This window comes from Rattus norvegicus, chromosome 5 (genome assembly GCF_036323735.1).
Source record: "Rattus norvegicus strain BN/NHsdMcwi chromosome 5, GRCr8, whole genome shotgun sequence".
NCBI classification, from domain to species: Eukaryota; Metazoa; Chordata; class Mammalia; order Rodentia; family Muridae; genus Rattus; species Rattus norvegicus.
Window position 1 is genome coordinate 145162374 of NC_086023.1, and position 12569 is coordinate 145174942.

Sequence of the window (12569 nt, forward strand, 5' to 3'; positions counted from 1 at the left end):
AAAGGACACAGAGGGTGCAAAGACAAGAGCCATGATGTAGGGAAAGCTTGATGTGCTAAATAAAAGTGCTTAGTGGGGAGCCATGCTGGGGAAATGGCTGGGGGGTGACAGGGTGGCAAGGGAGGGGAAGCAAGTGTAGGGACCAGATCTCGTTCTAAAAACCAATGTTTAGCATTTGGGGAATTTTTGAGGTTGACTGAGAAACCATCCCTGGCAGGGGAGTGATCTTGTCTGACATGTTTTTAAAGGTCTCCCTTTTTACCATGTGAGGAATGAACTGGAAGGGTCAAAGCAGGAAGAAGCCCACCAGGGAGGGAGGTGCATGCGGGAACCTAGGGAGAGGGGAGGTACACAGGCTGAGGGATGGAGGTGAGGGTGCCTGTGAGGGGTGGCTTGGGATGCCTCTGAGGACAGAGTTCCTGGAGTTGATGCTCAGTTAGGTATGGGGGTGACCGTGGGTCTGCCCTGAGCTTTGAGAGTGGAGGGGATGGTTGTGACTGTTTATGCTGATTGTCAATCAAACAAGATCTAGAACGTTGGTTCTCAACTTGTGGGTTGCGACCCTCTCGGGGGTTTAGATGATGCTTTTATAGGGATCACATATCAGATGTCCTGCATATCAGATTATGATTCACAACAGCAAAATTACAGTTAAGAGGTACAAACAGAATACTTTTATGGTTGGGGGTTGTCACAACATGAAGAACTATATTGAAGGGTCACAGCATTAGAAAGGTTGAGCAACACTGGTCTAGAGTCTCTTGGGAGACAAATATGTTGGCTCATCTGTGAAGAAGTAGACTGAGTAGAGGTGGGAAGACCCATACGCTGTTCCATGGGCTGGGGTGGGGGCGGGTCCTGGGCCGTGTACAATGAAGGAAGTGAGCTCAACAGTGGCCTTTGTCTCTCTCTGCTTCCTGATGATGGATGCAGCGTGACCAGCTGCCTCAAGTTCCCGCTGTAGTGACTCCGCTGCCACGATGAACAGTCGGACCTGGAACTGTGAGACAAATGAGCCGTTCCTTAAGTTGCTTTTGCCGAGTTCTGTCACAGCTCTGAGAAGAGTAACCAATATGGCGGTCTATGCTGCGCTGCACCCCACAGGCTGCGCATCCCCACTAGATTTGGAGACGTCTCGTTTCTTGGAAGAACTAGGCTTCGCTGAGTTCACATATGCACTGTGAGGCTGGGCTGGCTGAGTCAGGGCAGAGGACAAGTCTCGGAGTCAGGTGAGAGTCCTCTGAGCCGTGGAAGGTGTGGCTCTGAGTGCTAGCATTGTGTTGCAGCGTTAAGGGGTGAAATGGCTGAGCCCCAGGGAAGGTGTTCCCCTTTGAGATGATAGGCAAGGAGGAAAGGGGCTTCTGCTCTGCCCATTCCTCCCACCTGGAACCCCTCCCACCACTGAATCAAGGAAGGAGAAATGGAGAAGGGTAATCTGGTGCTCTTCAAAGTTGGGGCGGAACTGGAAAGAAGGAGATGGGGAAGATCTCGCCAAGTAGTGTGAACGGGTTTGCGCACCTCTTTCCAGCCCAAAGGGAAAATTTTGATCTCAGGCAACTAAATTTATTTTCAGCACTGTTCATGAGACAAGACCAACAATACTAATAATAATCAGGATAGAAACTCAATAAAAGTGCTCTTTTTATTGATGGTTACATATTAGCACACTGGTAAAGTGCATAAAAGTAAGCAAGCTGTTATAGAGCAGAAGGTTTTACTATGAAGGGACTGATAGCTTGGAAGCACAGTCACAGGACCCTGTCCTTAAGACGTTAACCTACTTAGCGTTCTGTGACAATCACAAATGAGGATGTTGTAATTTCTGACTTTTCGTCTTCCTTTCTTCATTTCAAAGTAAGCAACATTTAAAAATGAATCATTACATATTGTTTTGTGCTTAAGGTATTATTCCAGTTCAACGAGAGAGTTCCTGTGTGATTTAAAATTTGTGTCTCACAAACAAAAGAGAGTGAGTGCGTTGCCGTTTGTATCCTGTTACACTGTTTTGAAAATGCGTGCACAAATAGAAATGCTGTGTGTCCCCACAGTGACAGACTTGGAGCTGTTGAAATGTAGTGACTTTGTTTTAATGTCACAGAGCAGTCATTGTTTATTTAGAGGTATTACTTTAAACACAGGCCTGTGTAACATCACCAGAGGCAGAGACAGAAACTGCTCCTGAATAGGCTTATGCCACCCTGAACAAACGCAGAGCAGTCTGGGAGGGATCGTGTATATTGTCCGACGATGTCTGTTCCAGTCTGACTGAGGAAGACTCTTCACTGAGTGCTAAGAACTCAAAAAGGTGAATGTGAACTGGGTGTGGCGGCTCACGCCTGTATATTTGTCGTATTCAGGGGTGGAAGTGCCAAGAGTTCAAGGTCATCTTTGGCTACATGGCAAGTTCGAGGCCAACTTGGGCTATGTAAGAATTTGTCTGGGCTGGAGAGATGGCTCGGTGGTTCAGAGCACTGACTGCTCTTCCAGAGGTTCTGAGTTCAAATCCCAGCAACCACATGGTGGCTCACAACCATCTGTAATGAGATCTGATGCCCTCTTCAGAAGACAGCTACAGTGTACTTATATATAATAAATAAATAAATAAATAAATAAATAAATAAATCTTAAAAAAACTTGTCTAAAAAAACCTAGGGAGAGGTGCAAAGTTGAATGTATTTGTTATATCTGTATATATTAAATATATGCATAGCAAAACTCCACATCAACCGTGGCAATTATTAGCCTTCATTAGCAAAACTATGTTTGGGGAAGAGGATTTGTTAACCCCTATTACTTACAGAATTGAAACTACCTGGGTATGGTCAAGAGCTTGGTCCTTCCTTTTTTCTTCCTATGCTAAGACTACGCTAGCTCCTACTGGTACACATTCTGAATTTCTGCTGCTGGGTTCCTTTTCCCCACCTTACCCTGGGCACCAACTAGCTGAGGAGGGAGAGATGGACTAGGCTTGAGAGAAAACAGGACGGCATCTGCCTGGACTGGCGAGGATGGAGGGCAGGGTGGCAAAGGTTATCCCGTGTGAGAGATCTCCTTCAGCAGTGTTTCTGAACGCAGACTGAGGATATGACTGCAGAGAGAGCCACTGTTGCGAGTCCTACCTGCTGAACCCCAGAATGGGCCAGCACTCTCTCATTAATTTGTCTTCCCTTTCCTCTGGCTTTTTTTCCTTTTCATCCCCCTCTGTCCCCTAACTCTACTGTGTTCCATCTTCTCTAGCCTCAGGGCCAGTAATAGCCCAAGTCAGCTAACTGGGTCTCACACCAGATGGGGTTCATGTGAGTCCTGGTAGCACAAAGAAGCTGTAGTCTCTGGATCTAGGTAGAAGGGGACCATGGGCAGAAAGACCAGAAACAATGGTACCATTGTATTATGGGACCCAGACTCTACTCTCTAACCTGGTCTTGGCAGAGGAAAGCCTCCTTTTGTGGATGATGCCCTCATGGACTTTTTCATCCAAGCATTCTCTTAGAGTCATGATGGTAGCCTGGATGGGGGAAGGTAAGGAAGTGGACAGTCCTTCTCCCTGCTCCCTTTCCTCCTTCTTCCTGGGCCAGGAATCCCACCAAGAGAGCAGGAGAATGACCTTTGGATCCTCTGTCCTCAGACACCCTTGTCCCCACCTGTAGGATGATGTCATATAGGTGAAGGCAGGTCCAAGACAGAACGAGGCTTGTCATTGAATGAGAAGGAAAGATGGGCGGGAGAGAAGCTTTAGAGAGAGGAGGAGACTGGAGCAAAGGAGAAGAAGCAGCCAAGAGAACATGGAGGTGGATGTTAAGATTCCTCTCTGCACATTTACAGGTTGTTATGAATGTTCTTAAGGGATGGATGTGTACAGGGCTTTGTATGTCTAGGTGGGCAATTAAATCTTATCAATTGGATCAGAGGTTATTGTGTTGTGTGTTCTTTCATGTGGTGAACTAAGTTCAAGAGAGTGTGTGGTGGTGGGAGACACTAGGCTGCCACGGAATTGGGGTGTATATTTCTGGCATGGTGGCAACCTGCCTTAGGAACTGGATGGGTAGAGAGATTGTTGCCAGGCTCAGAGAGAAGCCATCAGCAGTGTGATATGTGATAGAGCAAAGCAGGTGAGAGGCTTTACTGACTGAGATGAAGATGTCTACCAGCTATCTTGGGGCACTATGGTGCCGGACCTAGTGCGGAGTAAAAGGTATTTTTTATGATTTTACAGCAACACCCACCTACTGAATCCTACCTGGCTTGCCTGACCTGCCTTTGCAGTCACTGTCTCCTGGATTTTTCCTTAAGCTTCTTTTATGGAAAGAGAATCAGACTCAGCCTCCAGGGGAGGAGGCATCCTGGGTCCTAGATACACTCAGGAAGTTGTCTTCTTTTATGGAGAAGACATTGAAATGAGGAAAGGCTCTCTAACGGGCTGACCCCAGGGTCCAAAGGGTCTGGTTGCCTTCAGCTCCCCCCGACCCCTGATCACTGATGCTTTTCAGATACCCAGAACTCTCTGCCAGAAGGCCTTTGCACAGAGTTTCCCCCCTGGAATGTCTCCCCCAAAATGTCCAAATGGCTCACTCTCTCACCCCTTCAAGTATTGTTCAGATAGCTTTCGTAGGAAACTTATTCCTGGCCACCTTATTCATCTAGAAGCTTCCTTCTTAATTCTCCTTCCCTGCCTTCTTTTTGCACAGCGTTTATCACTGAATACATACAGAATTAGTTACACATGTTTTCATTGCCTGTCTTTCTCACTAGGGTGGACGCTGGCCCCCCTGTGGAGAGGGAATTCTGTCTGTCTTATTGAAGGCAGCATTTTCACATACCTAGAGAGAGGTCTGGTGGTTTGGAGGCACCAGATGAGTATGAGTGTTGGTTGAATGAATGTCCACAGGCCTGACCAGACTGGGAACTGCTATAGTATGGACCAGCAGTTGGCTGACTGAGCAGAGGGTTGGCCATCTTTGAGCTGCTGCCCCTGACTCATTGGTTCAGAAAGGTGTCCGATAGCTGGCAGAATCTTGCTTATCCTGAAAGCCTCAGCCCGAACCTTCCTCTTCCCCTTTACTACTTTCGAATCCCTCCCTGTTCCCCTTCATACTCCACTAAGTACCCGCTGCTCTGAATCTTTATGAGCCAGCACAGAGGAGTCCTCAGCCTTTGAACATCCACGAAGGTGGGACTTCCCCAACACAGAGTTTTCCTTCCAATCTGGAAGATCCGCAGCTCTGGAAGTGTTACTGTGTTAGCTACTTCTTGGTCACTTGAACCAATTTTTTTTGGTAGCAACAACCCTAGAGGAGGATTAGTCTTGGCTCATGATTTCAGAGGGCCCTGCCCCATGGCCATTTGATGACATGTACTTGGTTGAGGAGGACATCATAATGGTGGAAGTTTATGGTTCATGTTCTTCCTTACTTCCTGGTGAACAGGAAGTTGAGAAAGGAAGGATACAGGAAGAGGCCAGGGCAGACATAGCCAGTAAGAACACACCTACTTATTTTAAGTAGGTCTCATGACCTACTTATTTTAACTTGGCCCTCCCTTCTGCCTTTCACCACCTTCAACAATGCCATCATCTTAGGCATCCATTCCATGGGCCAGAGCCCCACGATCCAAACACCTCTGGGAAAGTCCTCATCCAGAAGTGTGCTAATCTTCTAGATGGCTCTTCAGCTGGACTAGTTAATAATTAAAATCGACCCTTCTTAAGTATATCCTACAAAGTTTCCCCCTCTCCTGTGCCTTTTTCTTTTGTTACTCTTGGAATGCGACAAGGAAAAAGCAAATGCTCTTGTCACACAAACTCCCTTAGAACATCTTTGTGACCTGGAAGAAATTCCTAGTCTGCCACCAATGGCCAGCTTTCTAGAGTATTGATAAATCAAAGACAATTTGGGTGGAAGTGAGAAGCAGACACTGCTGTGTGTCCCGCCAATTAGCGGTGCGCCCAGGGCCTTGTCAAGTGAGCAACTTCAGTGTAATGATCCCGGACCAGTGAACCCCCTTACATGCATTACCTTGGAGACCATTTTCTTTGATCCGCACAAAGCAAATGCATCAAGTGCCAATTTGACTGTGTGCAAAGCTAAGTCCTGAGGGTTCAGCCTATTCAAGACTGTATTCGGGCCCCACCCATTTTGTACCTGCTGGCTAAAGGGATGGGCTTTCTCACTTGGAGTTGCAACCCTGGTAGGGTATGGCAGAAAACTGCCATCCTAGTGGGGGATAGAGAATTATTTATTAATGTTATTTTCAAGTGTGTGTACGCATGTGTGTGTGTGAGTGAAGGTACTCAATCAGAGATGTTGGATGTCCCTGGAGCTGAGTTAAAGGTGGTTGTGATCTATCTGATGTGAGTTCTGGCAATCGACCTCTGCCAAAGCAGTGTGTGCTCTCACCCAATGACCTGTCTTTCCAGGCCTGGGGGCCAGCCCACTCAGGAAAGCTCAGCCACAGGATTTAATGTAAGAGACTCAGGGATTCTAGGTGAGGCATGAACAGACAGGATTTGAGAGACCCAGAGAATCACAAGGTACTTCTCAGTACTTCTGACACCATGGAGTTCACGGACCCTTCCACTTTGATTCTCTATACAGACAAGGGTCCAGCAGGGCCCAGATGACCTGCTAGGAAGTAGTACAAGGAGTCTTTGGAAGGAACTTGGGAGACAGATCAAGAATCATGGAAACCAACAAGAGATGCTGGAGACTCATAGGGCTGCTAGTAGAACACACATACCTTCTGTGTAGCTGGAAAGGAGGAGACGGAGTAACATTTCTGCACCTGACCAAGGATGGGGAATGAGAGAGGTTATGGCATGGGTAGAGGATGTCAGCCATGGCAATAGAGCCTGGAAGAGAGGGAGCTTAAGGGATTGGTTCCCTTCTCTCTGCTGAGTCTCTCATCAGGCCATTTCAATAGGTGCCACCTTTAGGTAGCAAATACAATGAGAATCCAGGTGGGGGTGGGCAGCCAGTGACCTGTGACGAGGTCACAGATATGGAACAGCCTCCAGGGCATGGAACATGAGAAGGAGAAGCAGAAATGGCACGGTGACCTTCTGTGGTTTCTCATTTCACTTTCAAGGGCCCTAGAGAGAGGATCTAGTTGGAGTGGCTCTCGTGAAGGAAGCTCCTAGGATGAGTACCACTTGCATCTCCAGGAAGAAAACAACAAATGATGTATGACCAAGGAGACACAGGACCAAGACACCCGTGCTATTGTGTCACAGATGAGCAAGAGCTATGAGCTCAGGTGAGCAGCCTTCCCTGGCTGTTCTCTCATGTTCCTATCTGGGCTTATGGGTACACATGTTGTGTCTCTCCTCTGGCTTTTAAACACGTGTCCTAATAGTGTGTCTCTTCAGAAACCATCAGAGAATTTTGAAAAGCATGAAGACTTGCATGTGAACACATGGGCATCCTTCCAAGTGTGTTCCCGTCCAGCAGGACAGCATTCCTGACATTGTGCTGGACCCACTGTGGATGCTGCACCTGAGTCCATGAAGCACCTGAAATTGTATGCCAACATTCTTCTCTGCCTCACTAATTCTAAGAAATTTTATGTAATGTGGAGTCTTTAAAGGAATTTTTCTCAACCTTCCTAATTCTGTGACCCTTTAATATAGTTCCTTGTGTTGTGGTGAGTCCCAACTGTAGAATTACTTTCATTGCTATTTCATAATTATAATTTGCTACTGTTATGAATTATAATTCAAATATATGATAGATAGAATATCCGATATGTGACTCCTGTGAAAGGGTCATTTGACTTCTAAACGGGTCATGGCTGACAGGTTGAGAAACACTGTTGTAAACCTTACAAGATTCACAGCCTGGCCTTCACAGGTATCTTATTCTTGGTGTGTGCTTGCGCCACGTTTCTGACTTTGCTGTGCCTCGGTTTCTTTAGAGAAACCTGTCTTCTTCCCAGCGAAGGCCAAAGATCGCCCAAGGAACCTCCCAGGAGAACCATGCTCATATATGGAGGCACTTCCAGACCTTCAAAGGAAGTTTCCTTATGGGAGGAAGTTCTCCCATGTCTAAACCTTGGTGATGGCTGGACCCTTCTGAGAGGGCCATCTAAGTCCTGCTTGTACCCCTGATAGCAGAGAATCAAATAAAAATGACTTATCAACAACAAGGTGTGTTAAGGCTATCGTGGTATGATTTAATTCTGGTTGGTTTACTAAGAGTAGAGGGGGCTCTAGAGTTTGTCCAGAGGTGACCATACCCTGTGTATAGGACACACGGAATAAAGAGAGGATTCTCAGCTTGGGAAGCAGCCATCATGTGTGTCAGTGGTAGAGGCAAGGCGCCAGCTTTAAGGCTCTGGCTTGGGGCCAGATGTTTGGACTGGGTCACCATCTGTGTGGTCTGTAGTCATACAATCCTGCGTGCCATCTGTGTGCATTATGATGCAAGCCAGATATGGGGATTGGGTTCCAGCTGTGTAGACTGGATTGTTAGCCAGCTGTGTAAGCTAGGTTCTGTCTGGGTGGCCTGGGATGTCAGCCATGAAGAGTAAGGTACCTGCCAGTTGCATAGATCTGGATGCCAGCTGTGTTTATTGTGGTACTAGCCAAGGGTAGGCATGTAGAACAGGTATGGTGCTCAATGTGATGTGAAGTCAGGTATGATGAAAGAGAGAGAGAGAGAGAGAGAGAGAGAGAGAGAGAGAGAGAGAGAGAGAGAATATGAGAGAGAGAGAGCCAGAGCCAGAGCCAGAGCCAGAGCCAGAGCCAGGTATGGGGATGAACAGCCAGGTCAGGGGACAGGGACATGTATGGGAATGGGGAGGAGATGGGTGGGTGGACAGGGAGCCAGATATGGGGACTTGGAGGCCCGTATGAGGACTAGGGTAAACTAGGTCTAGTTATGTTGACCTAGGGTCCATCTGTCGTAACAAAGGAACCAGCAGGGGTCAAGCAGGGACTAGAACCCGTCTCAGCTTCTCAGCTGCCTGCTTTCCCACATGTGCTGCTGTTTGTGGATCAGGAGGTTTCAGTCAATCAAGGCCCTTGACTCATAGCACCCTCTCCCACTGACTTCTGTTGCAGAGCTGAAGATGCATCTATCTGGCAGGAAGAAGAGATAGTGCCCCCCAAGAATAATAAGGTGTCATTGGGAATGGGCTGGATCTTTCAGAATCAGATTTCAAGGCAAAGAATGACTGTTTGTGTTAAGATGCTTGGTTGGTTGACAAATATTTGTTGGATCCCTACTATGTGCCACTGTATAGACGATATCACCAAAAACAGATGACCCAGAGACAAGATAAGCACCTGGACTTAGTTTCACATTTGTGGAATTCTACACGTGTGGATTCTGTGGCTCAGGGGGACAATAAGGGTCTCACTATCACCCTTTCCTTCTCTGGCAGCAGTCTTCACTTTCAGTCTGAAGAACTCAGTGGTGGAATTGGGAACATTCAGCAGCTTCCATGAGGAGCCCTGATAGATTACCTACGTGTGTACATACGTCTGTGCACGTATGTACACAGACATAAGTGTACATACGTGAGGTGTGCCAGAGGAGCCAGGAACTGATAACGGGAAGAGGCATGGGCACAGCTGAGGAGACCAGAATGGGTCTATAAAGAGAGGTGAGGCCTTGACTTACCCAGAGAGCCAGCTCAGTCGCTCCTAGCCCTCTGTATCATTGCTCCTCTTTCCAGCCACACCCAAGAACTTTACTGTGTTATCTTAAAAGAAGTACATTTGGTGGTTATTTCAGAAAAATAACAAAACAAAGGAAGATACAAACAAATGCATGCATGCAAGTACACACATGTATACATGCACACAGACATGCCACCTACACAGGAATTCTCAGGCATTTCATAGATGTCTGAGCCCATGGTAATACTGAATCTGGTGCATGCCCTAGAAAGAGATACTTACAGTAAGGCTTAATTTATAATTAGATATAGCAAGTGACTAATAATAACTATTGCTAGCAATATATTAAAAGTTATGTGAATATGATCTTCCCTCATACTGTATTTTTAGAGCATTCTTGTCCACAGGATATTGAAAACAGAGAAGGTAAGAGCTTCTGTGGGGGTGGGGATGCTTATATACTCACTTAAGCTTTTTTCTTCCTTTATGTGTATAGTTTTGTTTTGCACGTATGTCAATGTACCATGTGCATGCATTGCCCATGGCAGGTAGAAGAGGATGCCAGGTCTCTTGGAGCTGGAATTATAGATGGTTGTGAGCTGCCACATGGGTGCTGGGAATTGAACTCGGGTCCTTTGAATGATCAACCAGTGCTCTTAACCACTGAGCCACCTATCCAGTCCCTGTATAATCAATGCTCATTATTCATGGAAGTTCGTGTTCTGCAGAAGTACCACAAACACTGAGATGGCGGATTGTGAATCACGGCCTCTGCACATCCTGGGGAAGCACAGACCTCTGCTCCTGCAGTCCACAGACCAATCAGCACATTGCCTTTGATTGCGTTTCTGTTAAAAGGGAAGTTACTTAATATATTGCTAGAGGTGGACATTGAGCTCATGGCCAGTAGTACAAGCCATGCCTGAGCGAAGCTGTCCTAACACACATATTTTTTACTGTCAGACACGCCACAGCCTTCTTGTACTTAGGAACACCAGGCCTTGTTTCAAAACATGCTTGGGACTATATTAAGGAATAAAATGCAATCAAGGAAAAGCACCAAAATGCAAAAGAAAGTGAAACTAAGACAGGGTAAAGACACCATTTACAGTTTGGGGACTGAACAAAAGATGGCAGAGGGGGATTCCCTAGACCTCCCCCAGAAACACATATGCATTGTTGATAGGAAGTGTTTGCTGTTTACACATGGCTGTACTAACAATAAGGTTCACCTGTATAGTATGCATAACAGGCATGCCTGTATGCACACATACATAAACACGCACATGTGCACACAGGAACACACACATTCACACAGACACAGGCACACACATACACACACACACATAGATGGACACACAGAAATACACACATACAGAAACACACATAGGTGCAAAGACACACATGCACTCACACATACACATGCACAAATATATACACATGCATACACACATAGATGAACACACAAACGCACAGAAATATACACCTATATACACATATAGGTGAAAAGGCATATTCACATACACACACATACACATGCACACACATACACATGTACAAACACATGCACATTCGCACACATACACATGCACACACATACACATGTACAAACACATGCACATTCGCACACATACACATGCACACACATACACATGTACAAACACATTCACATGTACACACATACACACGTACACACATAGATGGACACACACAGACACACAGAAATACACAGACACACAAACAGACAAACACACATGTGACTTACTATTCTGAAGCTGGGGCCTGACCCTACCTAGAAGTAGAAGGCACCAATTAGACATGACCTAGCAGGCTGATTATGTTGTCGTGTGCCTATAATTCTAGAAACTCAAACCAGGAGGTTTTTGACTGGGAGGCCAGCCTGGGCTGCACAGAGTTTCAAAACAGAAATAAGAAATAGCATGAACATGCGCTGGCATTCCATAGTGGAGTCCTGTGAAGATGAGACCTGCTTCATATAAGATTGCTTTAAAATGAATTTCAGTGATCCAGGGTGGGGAAAGGGAATGGTGGATGTTGGTGTTTCTAATCTGCATTCTATAGTCCTATAGGGCATTGTAGGGGATGAGTAATTACATTTTTTAGGATAGACTCTAGGAAGAACTTACCAATTCTTCCCAAGAATGTTTAATGACAAAAGGCTGAAAGACAAGCATAGTGATCAACTACATACTCATATTGGACTTCGGCATCTATTACTTTGGAATATCTGTCTGTCTGTTTGCCCATGTATCTACCTATCATCTGTCTGTCTATCATCTTTATACCAGCCATGTATTTATCATCTATCATTTATCTATCACCTATATATCATCTATCATCTCTATATCATCTATCTACGTACCTACCTGTCTATCAATCATCTCTATGTCTTCTTTCTTTCTTCCTTCCTTTCTTTCTTTCTTTCTTCCTTCCTTCCTTCCTTCCTTCCTTCCTTTCTATCTATCTATCTATCTATCTATCTATCTATCTATCTATCTATCTATCTATCTATCAGATATATGTCTATCAATCATCTATATATCATCCATTTTTCTATCATTTATATATAATCTATCTGTCTATCACTTATCTATCAATCATCTATTTATCTATCATCTATCATCTATTTATCCATTTATTATTTATATATCTATAATCTATCTACTACCCACAATCATTGTTCTATTATCTATCTTTCCCTAACATCTACCTATCTACCTACCTCTCTATTATTTATCTATCTGCCTACCATCAATCAAGTATATCTATCATATATATATATATATATATCTCATGTATTTACTGTCTCTCTCATCGTTTTTGAATGATGAGTTTTAAAACTATATGATGAGTCACTTTACCACTAAGTGCCTCATTGCGCACCTCTTAAGAATTACAACCCATCCCCTATAACCTCATTAACCTATAACCTCAT

General features: G+C 45.3%; 1 long non-coding RNA gene across 1 annotated transcript; it reads left to right on the plus strand.

The window, feature by feature from the left end:
- Positions 1-855: 855 nt before the first annotated feature.
- On the plus strand, positions 856-8133 carry LOC108351036 (uncharacterized). The gene is made up of 3 exons (XR_010051982.1): positions 856-7248; positions 7361-7512; positions 7906-8133. It is a non-coding gene; the product is annotated as an uncharacterized LOC108351036 (long non-coding RNA).
- Positions 8134-12569: the final 4436 nt, after the last annotated feature.